This window comes from Hoplias malabaricus, chromosome X2 (assembly GCF_029633855.1).
Source record: "Hoplias malabaricus isolate fHopMal1 chromosome X2, fHopMal1.hap1, whole genome shotgun sequence".
In the NCBI taxonomy this organism is placed as follows: domain Eukaryota; kingdom Metazoa; phylum Chordata; class Actinopteri; order Characiformes; family Erythrinidae; genus Hoplias; species Hoplias malabaricus.
Window position 1 is genome coordinate 11,961,160 of NC_089819.1, and position 11,730 is coordinate 11,972,889.

Below are 11,730 nucleotides of genomic sequence, written 5' to 3' on the forward strand. Positions count from 1 at the left end.
CCTGGAGGGCCTGAATGCTTCAGTACCTTTTCCTGGCTGGTAGGAGGGTAAAAGGTGTGTGTGGGGGGGTGTGTGATCATCCACAATGCTGTTTGCTTTGCGCAGCATGTGTTGTACATGTCAGTGATGGAGAGCGACACTAATGATCTTCTCAGATGATCTGACTATCTGCTTCAAAATGGTGCAGTCTGTGATGCTGCTGCTCAGGATGCTCTTGTTTTGTGGGTGAGTGAAAAGTTGCAGAACACCGTATAAGCTGAATACCCCAGCAAGTCATGTGTGAGCGGGCCTATCTATTAGGCTTTATACAGAACATGGCCGCCATCTTACAAGCCACCATATAGGATCATGGACAAGTTTTTTTTTTTTTTGTTTTTTTTTCCAATGGGAAGGTGGTCATGTAGTATATCAAAGAAATAAAAGGGTGTCCTGCGACTTTTGACTCACCCTGTACAAAGATGGAAGGAAGGAATTAAGCCATTGATGGTTAGCACATTGCTACATACAATATGTGGGTGGGGAACTCATATGGAGCATAGTTAACTTAGTTATCAGACATTGAGCCCATATGTCAAATTCAGGTTCTATGATTTAATTAATCTTTGTGATAGCACAGTGAAGATAGTGTAGCTTCAGAGCCTGAGGGTTAGGGTTTGAGTTATTGGCATCATGTCATATGCAGTTGAATTTCAAGCTGAATTAATTAATTAATTAATTCATTCATTATTTGTAACCGCTTATCCAGTTCAGGGTTGCGGTGGGTCCAGAGCCTACATGGAATCATTGGGCACTAGGCAGGAATACACCCTGGAGGGGGCGCCAGTCCTTCACAGAGAAAAACACATTCACTCACACACTCAGACCTACGGACACTTTTGAGTCGCGTGAAGAACGCATCAAACTCCTCACAGACAGTAACCCAGAGCGAGACTAGAACCCACAACCTCCAGGTTCATGGAGCTGTGTGACTGTGACACTACCTGCTGCACCACCGTGCTGCCCCTGCTGAATTTAAGGAGATTAAAAAAAAAAAAATCAAGAAATTGCCCTTACAGCACAGACCTAATATTCATTCATTCATTCATTCGCTCACCTTTGGTAACTGTTTCATCCTGGTCAGGGTCATGGAAGGTAGAGCCTTGGAGTCATACAGCATAAGACCCTGTGTACAAGGTGTCAAACTATCACAGGGCATCTCACTCCCACACACACAAACACACACGTGCATGTGGACAGTTTCACACAAATTAGGGCAGGACGATATGGCCAAAACTTATATCACGATATATTTCTTAATTTCGGTATGATATAATTCCGATATCCCTATGAATAATAAAAACACCACAGAAGAAGCCAAGAATTTAAAATTAAGTGCAATGAACTAATGGCAGCGTCATGTAATGATTATCAGTCAGTGACAGATGCTGCAAATAAGATATATACTGAAATACTGAAAATGTGTATAAAAATCCTACTGTTATTGAAACATTTTATAATTCGATATATATTGACATTGAATTATCACCTTAAAACATGTTTTGGAATGTGGGAGGAAACCAGAGGTCCTTGAGGAAACCCATCATGCCACAGGGAGAACACAGCAACATCCTCAGAGTCAGTGACCTGAGGTGGGGTTTGAACTCTTGACCTCAGGACCCTGGATCTGTGTGTCAGTGACACTATATGTATTGTACTGTATCTGTAGTATAATCATTGTAAACACGGCATCTCATGACACCTTTTACTTTGAGGTGAAACTTTCCAGCAAGTTGAGTGGCTTCCCCAAGTGTGTTAAGCTGAAAAAAAAATGCAATCAGGATTTGTTTGTGCTGAAGCTCTCATTCTATCTCCTCTCTCTGCACATGAATAAGCGCAGAATCCTGAGACTCCACAGGTCAAAGAGAGAAGGGGGCGGATTGGGCTTAGTTTGTGTTTTACTATTGACATACTTTTATGCTGGTGCAAGTCCGTACAAGTCAATACAATCTCTCTCTGCTCATTTCTCCTTTTCTCACTGTGCAAACTCCTGGGGACAACAGGAGCCTTTTCATGTGCGATGTCGTGATTTTCATTTGCCTTTGGAGAGCGAAAATCATTTCTCTGCATGTATAAGCAATAAAAGTTCAATGGTGTTAGGAAGAAGGAGAACAATCAATGAATCATATTTGCCGGATAAGCTGAAATAGTGCCGCCAGCCCAGACACGGCTGCCGTAAATGAAGACGTATGGGTTGTTTGTGATGATGCTGATCTGTAATTGCCATCATTACTGAATTTAAAGTCTTCTAAGGTAGACAGACTGACTCAGACATCATTCTCATTAAATTACAGCATGAAAGAAGAACTGACTGCTAATTGGTATTAACACTTCTAGGTCTACACTCTCAAATACAAAGGTGTTCAAAGGGTATTTAGAGCACTGCATCTGAAGAGTCAGTGCAGCATGATTCTATTAAAAATCATGTTTACATTTGAAACATTAAGAGTGCAAATCATATTTAAAGTTTAAGAAAATCTCAGCTGCTCAAGTCCCAAGTCCGCTTTATATATATATATATATATATATATATTTCCGTGTGTGTGTGTGTGTGTGTAATAATTAGTTAAATGATTAGTTACATTTTCACTTATGTTTATATGATACGACGTATCATTGAACGTTTGACTTGTTTTAATGATTAATAGAAAATGCTGCAAAAATGTATTTTTTGTCAAAATCAAATTAACAATAAAATACCACCCTTCTGCAGATATTGTCACAATTACTATTAATGTAGTGTTTAATTATGACCTCCCTGCCCCCCACCCCAATTTCCTCCATTCTGTTTTTGAGCTGTTGCCCTTGTGACATGAATTTTACATGGGTAAAATCATTGAAATAAAAATCTTTTCTACAGATGTGCTCTGGTTAAGAAGGCAGCAAACGAAAATTTTGACAGGACAAGGATTGCAAACCATGACAGGCAAGCCTGAAAAACCCGTTTCATTATACAAGTGAAAGTTTACTGGTACAGTTCTTTAACTTTAATTTAAAATAAGTCAAAGTTTGTTTCCAGATATTCTGATTGATCTTACATACGGGTTAAATCAACAGCACACTTGATTTATCATTATGAAGTATTTATTAAGCGATAAAACTAGGCATTGAATATCAACCTCAGATAAAACGGGACTGTCATGAGGAGATATTTGGAAAGGGTTAAACAAACACCTTGTGTTTGTTTAGATATTTATTTTTTTTATATACTTATGATACTTTTTATATACTTTATGACTTTTTCAGTCTCATTTGATCAGGTAAAATGTTTGCATATTATTTTATTCATTTGAATGTAAGTCATACTGAGTCTGGTTTGTTAAATATGAAGGAAGTTTACCAGTGATGGAATTGTACACAAAAATAACCCAATATGATTTTATTTGCAGTTATAATCATAAAAAGGCCAGTTGGTCATTTCTTAAAGTTCACAGTTTATTAAATGAATTTCGAGCTTGTGTTAGAACTCCTAAGGCTGAACAATAAACAAACATAATACAATAAGTGCAATAAGTTGGTTTTGTGTGTTTATGACACACTTGTAGCTAACATCATGCATGTGACATATTATAATTTATATGTTTATTGCAGTGGTGGTTGTTTTGTTTTGCATTCTTTACATAGCCATTGCCCCTAATTAAATGCCCCTCAGGGACAAATAAACTCAGTTCAGTTTCATTCATTTGAGTGAATCCACACTTTCAACAACATTTTTGCCACCTATTAATAATAAGCAACAGGAGGTACTCTTATCAGATCACACAGATACCTGTGACTTTGATGGAGGTTTCAGTGAAATCTAACCACGCTGATAAGTTGGATTTGTTTGAGATAATGGACATATCATGCAGCTATAGTAGAGCTTTTACCTTGGCCCTTCTCTACACCTTACCAGAGTAAGCATCCAGCTCTGTACAGTGGTTAAGGAATGGTGGCCCTGAAGCTTGTTTTAGGAAGCTCGTTCTCTCCGGAACTAATTACTCCATAGCCATTAGGCACGACCTCATGCTGTTCTCTGCTGAAATAGGTTTTTAATTGGCCTGACTTTAATTGTCAGACTTTAATAGAGTCAAATGGAATAAGGGCTGGTGGAGACAGAGATCAGCAGGTAACGCCTGTGGTTCCATGGCAGGGTTCATGCTGGCTGAAACTATAGGGTTTATCTCAGCACTGTTGGTTAGTTTTTGAACTAGTCACGCTTCAGTTGTTAGTAGCAAATAGTGCTTTACTATAGATCTGAGAATTGCTTGTCATTTTTGATTAACAGTCTGTGGATCAAGACCTCATAATAAAAAATGGAAACTCTGAAAGTGATTGAAAAGCAGTTTACTTCAAGCAGTTTTTAACTATTCTGTTGTGAAATTTATCAGAATGTAAAACCACATATGTGTTTTTGAAAAACACTGTGGTCACATGCTCCTCCTGCATTTCATGAGTAGTTTGTTACACTTACTAACATAACAGCCTCTTAAGAATTAACAATAGATTTTGGAATATTTCTATGAAGATTTGATTAGATTCAACCACCAGAGCATTATTGAGGTCTGGTAGTGATAATGGATTATTCAATACTCACCCCTAAGGTGTTGGATAAAGCTCCAGTGAAGCAGGTTTGCTCCACTGCCATGCATGCAATGTATTTTACTGGTGTTAGCAAACACTCCTTTGGTTGACATCAGGGAAAGCCAGCAGCAGCCACAGCAGGATTCACAGTCCATAGTCTTAGGGGACAGAGCAGCAAAGACAGGCAGGCAGCTGCCAAACTTCATGAATGGAAACAGCTCCCCTGCTCAGTAGGCCCTGCCTTTAGCATTGGATATAGCAAACAGCTAACCTCTGGGCAGCGACGGAGAAACCAGGTTCCCCAGGTCAGATACCATGCCAGCATGATCTGACCCAGCCCAGACAGACATACGAGAGATGTGTAGTAAAATTTAACTGTTATTTTTCTACAAAAACTCCTTCCCTTTATGACTGTTAAGCTAATATTACAATTGACCACATGCTAATTTAATTTATGACTGAGAATGATCAGCTAGAGAACAAATGACAAAAATCATTAAATTTTAAAACTTAAATATGACACTTAGTAATGTACACTGTTCTGCAATCTATATAATTGATATCTTGATTAATAATTATTGTAGTGTTAAGGTTTGATATTTTGTACTGCTCCGAGATTCCTAAATAAAGTATATTTAGTATATTTAACCAATATAAGTCAACAAATATCAAAAGAGTGTTCATCAGTTTCTTTTTAAATTTTCCTTTCTACCTTAAAGGGCATAGAAAGTGACAATCCAATGTCACAAAGCTAAGTTCTTCATCAACTGACCTATCTCTATTATTTCCATTCCAACTTAAATGGTTCTGCAGTTACATTTTGTACATGGATACATTTATACTGTAAAATGGAAGGAGAAGTTAGAAAAAGAAAATGAAAAATAAGAAGCCAACTTCAGCTTTGATGAAACAATCAAACAGTCTGTTATGTTCTGGTTCTGTTATGTTCTGGTTTGTAATGTTTTGAACACACTGCTTCTGTTTATGTCTACTGATGATTAAAAATAAATTGGGCTTATTCTTTGCATACAACCACTTGCTATTTTTTTGAGACTTTCACCTGTGTGTGATAATGAACCACTTTTTGTTCCTGTACATTCTTCAACTGCACTAATCGGTTTATGGATTAACTGACTCAGAATTGATTATTTTATTAGCAAACCCAAAGTAGCGAATATAAAACTCAGATGAAGCAGATGAAGGGGGATTGCCATGCCCTTACATAGCCTCATAGTGCATAGCCGCTGATGAATTCAAGTAGGTGCACACATCAAGCTTTGATCAGAGTACTGGTGCTCAATATATATACTGCAAAAGTCACAAATTATTCTGAATATGTATGAAAATATTTTAATAAATCTAATAAATTATTGGTATCTTTTTTTAATGGACAGCTTTGACAAGTAACATCAAAAACAGGTTATTAGCATATTTCATTGATTAAGTTTGTTTAAATGTTTTTTATCGGTTTTAAACAAATCCACTCTCCTCTCTTTAGATTAACTTTTCATCTTTAAAAGTATGTATAAGAATAATATAACTGTTGTTAGCATTTTTCTGTATTCATTACACTATTACTAAACCTAACCCTAAAACAAAACAATAACCTCAAACCTTGGATTAGTAAAACCTACTATCAACTTTAACTGCCTTAGTAAAGGATATCATCGTATTACAAACACTGCTGTAGTAAAAGACACCATCATATTACAAACAATGCTATAAAGCATCCCACCATATTCCAAAAAATGTGGTAAAAAAAACTGGGAGAGCTTGGCATCTTGGTGTCAAAGTCCCTTGATTCAGCCGTAGAGCTTGGTTCAAATCTCCTTTTCATAAAAATGTGTCAAATGACAAAGTGGAAAGTTTGAGTCAACACCTTATGCTTGATAGTGACTAAATGTGATTTGAGGTTTGACATCACATTATTCATTTGCACAGCCACATTAAAGCTAGCTCCAGGTTGTTGACTGATAAATGCAGAGTTCACTGTCTCCTTGTGTCCTCTCGATGGGTTTTCATTAGACAGGGAGGAATCAAGGGGGAAATCAGAAATAATTACAGCATGAATGGAATATATTTAATGGGCCAGCCGTTTCTTTTACAAACGAGTAATCATTTTTTATTGGATTCTGAGCATCTCAGTAAAGACTGAATTCAAACATCATACTCACTCCAACTCCCTTAGTCAAACCTAACAGATGATCTCTCAGCAGAAATTATCCATGGGCAACCATGTGTTTCCTGAATTTGATTAGCAGTAAAGCCTGGCATGTATCATCATCATCATAAGAAATGTTTTGTATGAGTTAAAATACAGTAGGCAAAAAATAAATAAATAAATAAAAAAAATTATTTTATATATATATATATATATATATATATATATATATATATATATATATATATATATATATATATATATATATATATAACAAAAACATTAAAAAACATGGAGACAAGCAGAACCCTAGTTTTTATCACCAAGTTATATACAGTACAAGTATAGACTGGTTTCAGGGTGAGTTTTTATATATCTTATTTGATTAAAAGACCATTTCCAGGATTGGTAGTGAACAAAATTAAAACGTGAATTCCTGAAACCTAATCTGAACCATAACCTAAACTGTTACCCTTAAATGTAACCCCAAGCCTAATCATAACTCTAACCTTAAATCTAACCCTAACCTTAATTCTAAACATACACATTACTGTAACTGTAAACATAATTACAATCCTAACATAACAAACATCCTAATATAAACATAACTCTAAGCTTTTAACTCCAAAATGTTGCAGGATTTTCTCTTAATCTAACATTCAGTGGATGGGAGCTCACTCATTTTCTCTTGCGATGGTAAAATAAGTATAAATCATAACATCATACATTAAAATCTGACCATTGGTGAACCACCTTGAGGCGTCACCTAGGGTCAGCTCTACTGAGACTGTGTCTTTGCCCTGAATTAAATCTAAATGTAGAAAAATTCAATTGGCTCGTTTCAACAACCTAATTAATATTAAATCATATTCAGATGATAGTAGCAACACCTCAGGCCTAAAGTTTGGGTTACTCCATATAAGATCACTAAACTAAAAAGCAGTCATGGTAAATGAAATTCTAAGTGATCATAAATTTGATGTTTTTGTTTCACCGAAACATGGGTCAGACCTGATTATTATTTAATATATACCCATGCAGGCTATAATTATGTACACAGCCCAAGAAGGCAAAGGAGGTGGAGTGTAATCTACCAAAATACCCTAGATATCAGTCATGATATGTGACACCACTTCTTTTGACGTTCTTTCCATCAAAATTGCACATCCAGTCACAAACAAGAATAGATTTTCATTATTTAAAATTTACAGACCAAAAGGGCTCTACTCAATGTGTGGTGGTCATTTCACTGTTTTGAGAAACAGCTTGTTTGTGGGGTATTTTAAAGAGTCAGCAATTTTACTCTTATTTCGATGTTTGTAGATACTACTTGAAACATGCACATGGCCATATCACCATGGGAAATATTTTATGTGGGACAGAGCACGGCAGCCAAAAACTCATCATTTAAAGCAAGCAAAACAGTGGGTAGCAATGACACAGTTGTTCCTACCATCAGAAACTAGGACTGCAATATTGTACCAAAGGCTACTGATAATGCTAAAGCTGTGTGTTTATTACTGTTCCAGTTTTACACATTTGGCTGTAATTACCCACAAACAGTTTGGCTGAGAAGCATTTCAAAGTGGTCGTATAGGTCAACAAGCTTGAAATGAGCAAAGCAGTGTGGTAAATTTGTGAAGATTATTAGAGGCACTGTTTTGCTGTGTAATGACTCTTGTTTTGCTAACACTTACAGGAAGCATGGTGACACACAGCCCCAAAGTATGGCTTTGAAAAAGTGAGAGACCATGCTTTGTTTACATTATTTCTAGTCAACATGTACATGAAGTACAATTGATTAGTTTTTACAAGTGACAAGCATTTAACCTCTAGACAAAATACAAGAGGAAAATCTTATCTGCGGATCATAACTCTGCCTTTGTAGCCTTCCCATTATTTTCTTAAGACTTCATTCAATTTTGCAAAGAAATCTGACAAGATATTGTAACATTTCCAAAGTTCAGTCTTAGATGTTGGTTGCATAATCTGTTTCTTATAAACCAATCACATTCCATGAGGTTCTGTTCTGTTCTCTGTGCTGGCCTGTCCATTATTCAGACTGTTTCTTGTTTTAATTTCTCTTCATTAATTTAGCTTAAAAATATATATATTTAGTCCAACAAGAGGCATGTCAATGGATTTCAAACCAAGGTAAGTTCATTTATAGCACTTTTCATACACAAGGGCAATTTAAATTGGTTTAGAGAATCAAGTAACTAGAATGAAAATCATAAAAGGTGTTTAAAAACAATAAAATACTGCAATAAAAGAAAATACATTATGAAAATTATTCAAATAAAATGAAAAAATAAAATAATAGAGAGTAAATTAGAATATAAAATGTAGAAGATATACAAGTGTAAAATATGGCACAAGTCACCAAAGCTTGAAAACATCCATTTTCTGAGCACTGATCCTTAATTGACTGCTTATGAATGGTTATGGTATCAGTTATGTGCCATAATGTTATTAATTATGCTTCTTATTGGAATTTCTGTCAAAAGTTTACTATTAAATGTGTAAAATAAATGAATAAATAAATAAAATGCCTTATATTCAGGATCCCAGAACTCAGTGCTGGTTGGAATCCTCCAGATTGAAACTCTTAGAAAAAAAAAATGCTCTGTGAATGTTTTAAGAATAATATTCATGCATTCTGGCACAAATTCTATATGTCCTGGTACTTTGTTCTTTAGTCTTTAATAAGCCCCTGCAGCGGTGGCATGGCTATGTGAAGATGTGTTATGACAGAAACTCTGACTGTGTGTCTCCTGTAGAGCACCCAGGGTGGCCTGACATTCTGATACACATTTGGATGGGCCACTTGAGGAATCACACACACACACACACACTGGATCTCTGCATGGTAGCAATCAAAATAGCAGAGGGTTAAATACATTGCTTCTGCCCTCAGGGAAGAAGGGTCAGGAGAAGTGAATGTTACGTTATGGAGATAAGATCAGCGTTTGATTGGTCTTCTTCTAAATACAGCAGCTCTAGCAATTCACTAGGTTGTTTGACACCATGAGTCAAGGTGCTGTGTGTCACAATCAGTGTCATGGCCAGATACCAAACTGTATTTGGTTATTTTTGTCTGTGGGAAAATGAATAACACTGTGAATATTACTGAATCATCAAGTAGTCAAAAAAGCACTCACTTAATTACTCTCAGAGGTAAACATCATATCTCCAAAATGTAAAATTTACTAGAGAAAATGAAATTTCAACCCAGTGTGGAGCACAGTAAGGCTTTCAAAATGATCTAACATAGAGACCCTTACTGCATAATGTGCTTAGTTTCTGCCCTTAAAAACCTTACTGATATGTGTGGGTGGTGGAGTTGCCAGGTTTATGATCTCCATTCAGTGCCAAGAAATGTTAGCTTGTAGCATATCATTGCTATTCAATTAAAAACATGTATCTCAAAAACAGCAACTTTACAGGAGAAGAAAAAACTTAAAAAAAAAAAAAAAACTTTACTCTAACGTCTTAATTTTGGAGCATTTCTACTGGTCCATTCGTCATGAAATCATCACCCAGTGTGGGATAAGGACAGCTGCTGTGTTCAAATGATGTACTAAACCAAAACTCAACAAAAAACGGAGGTGTTTTCCATTGGAGAGCGAAAAAATGCATAGCACTGTTCAATTCTGTGATCCACTGGAAGGTCAGGTGGAAAGATCTATGCCAACGTTTGTGAACACCATCTCATCCAAAATTTCTTCTGAAACTATGGATATTGAAAGAGAATTTGTCCTTTCAACTTCAAGTACATTAGTGAGTTGAGCATATGGTAGATAATTAGTTCAGAATTTACAACTCCAAATCATTCCAAAATACTCAAAGGTGCCTCTCTGATCCAGAGTAAACAGTACATACACTGAGCACAGTGATTTCAGACTCATGTGCGACTGCTCCAAAGCGCACTGTTTCATTTCATGGTTTCTGTGGTAATTATATGAGCTGTGGGAACAAAATTGAAACCAAGGGTGTGCCCTTGAATTTGCTGGATTCACTAAATATAAGAGATGATTAAAGTCATATCAGAATATTATGACCACCTCTTTGTTTCTGCACTCACTGCCCATTCTCTCAGTTTTACTGACCATTGAGGAGTAATTTGTAGGTCCAGAATAACAGACGGTAATGCATATGTTGCTCTACATATGTTGTTTTTCTTTTTTTACTCTGTCCTTCAATGGTCAGGTCCCCACAGGACAACCACAGAGCAGGTATGATTTGTGTGTTAGTGTGTGCTGGGCTGGTACGAGGGGATCAGACAGCACTGCTGCTGTTTTACAGTTTCACAGTTCAGAAATAGTTGCTGTTTACAGTTGTTTGGATTGTGTGTGAGTGTGTGATCAGTAATGGATGGTGCTGCGATCCACTCAGAGGCATGACTAATCTCACCTGGAGCCAGGCCTGACTAATCTCACCTGGAGCTGGGCCGAGCATCACCTGCTGAGCTGTGTGTGTGTTACAGCTCTTGCCCAGTAGGTAAAGCCCAGTCTGCTACCTCTCTGTGATTACTGCACTCTATTCATTAATTCACTTATCTGAATGGGGAGTGAACAAAGTCCTGATTAGCTGCAGGTGTGTGTGGATGCTGCTGTTGCCCCCTGTAGTTCTACAGTTCAATTAAAACAGACTTTACATCAAAGCAGCACCCAGTGGCTCCATAGTAGCTTAGCGCACACCATCTTTGGACTTCAAAGATCAACCACAACTATCAGGTATACATCAGCTCTGATTTGTACCAGAAGCAAATGCTAATACATGCCAGTTTCCACACATAGGGACAGCAGGGGGACTGAAAATGAATATCACAAATGTAATCATTAGTCTTCTCAAGACCTCAGGTGACATTTTGGTTCATATAAAAGATGCTAGACTGCCCCTGGTTCAGGTACTCAACTATTAGGATATAGGACTTACTTAAATTATTGTAACACTTTCTAAGTATCCTG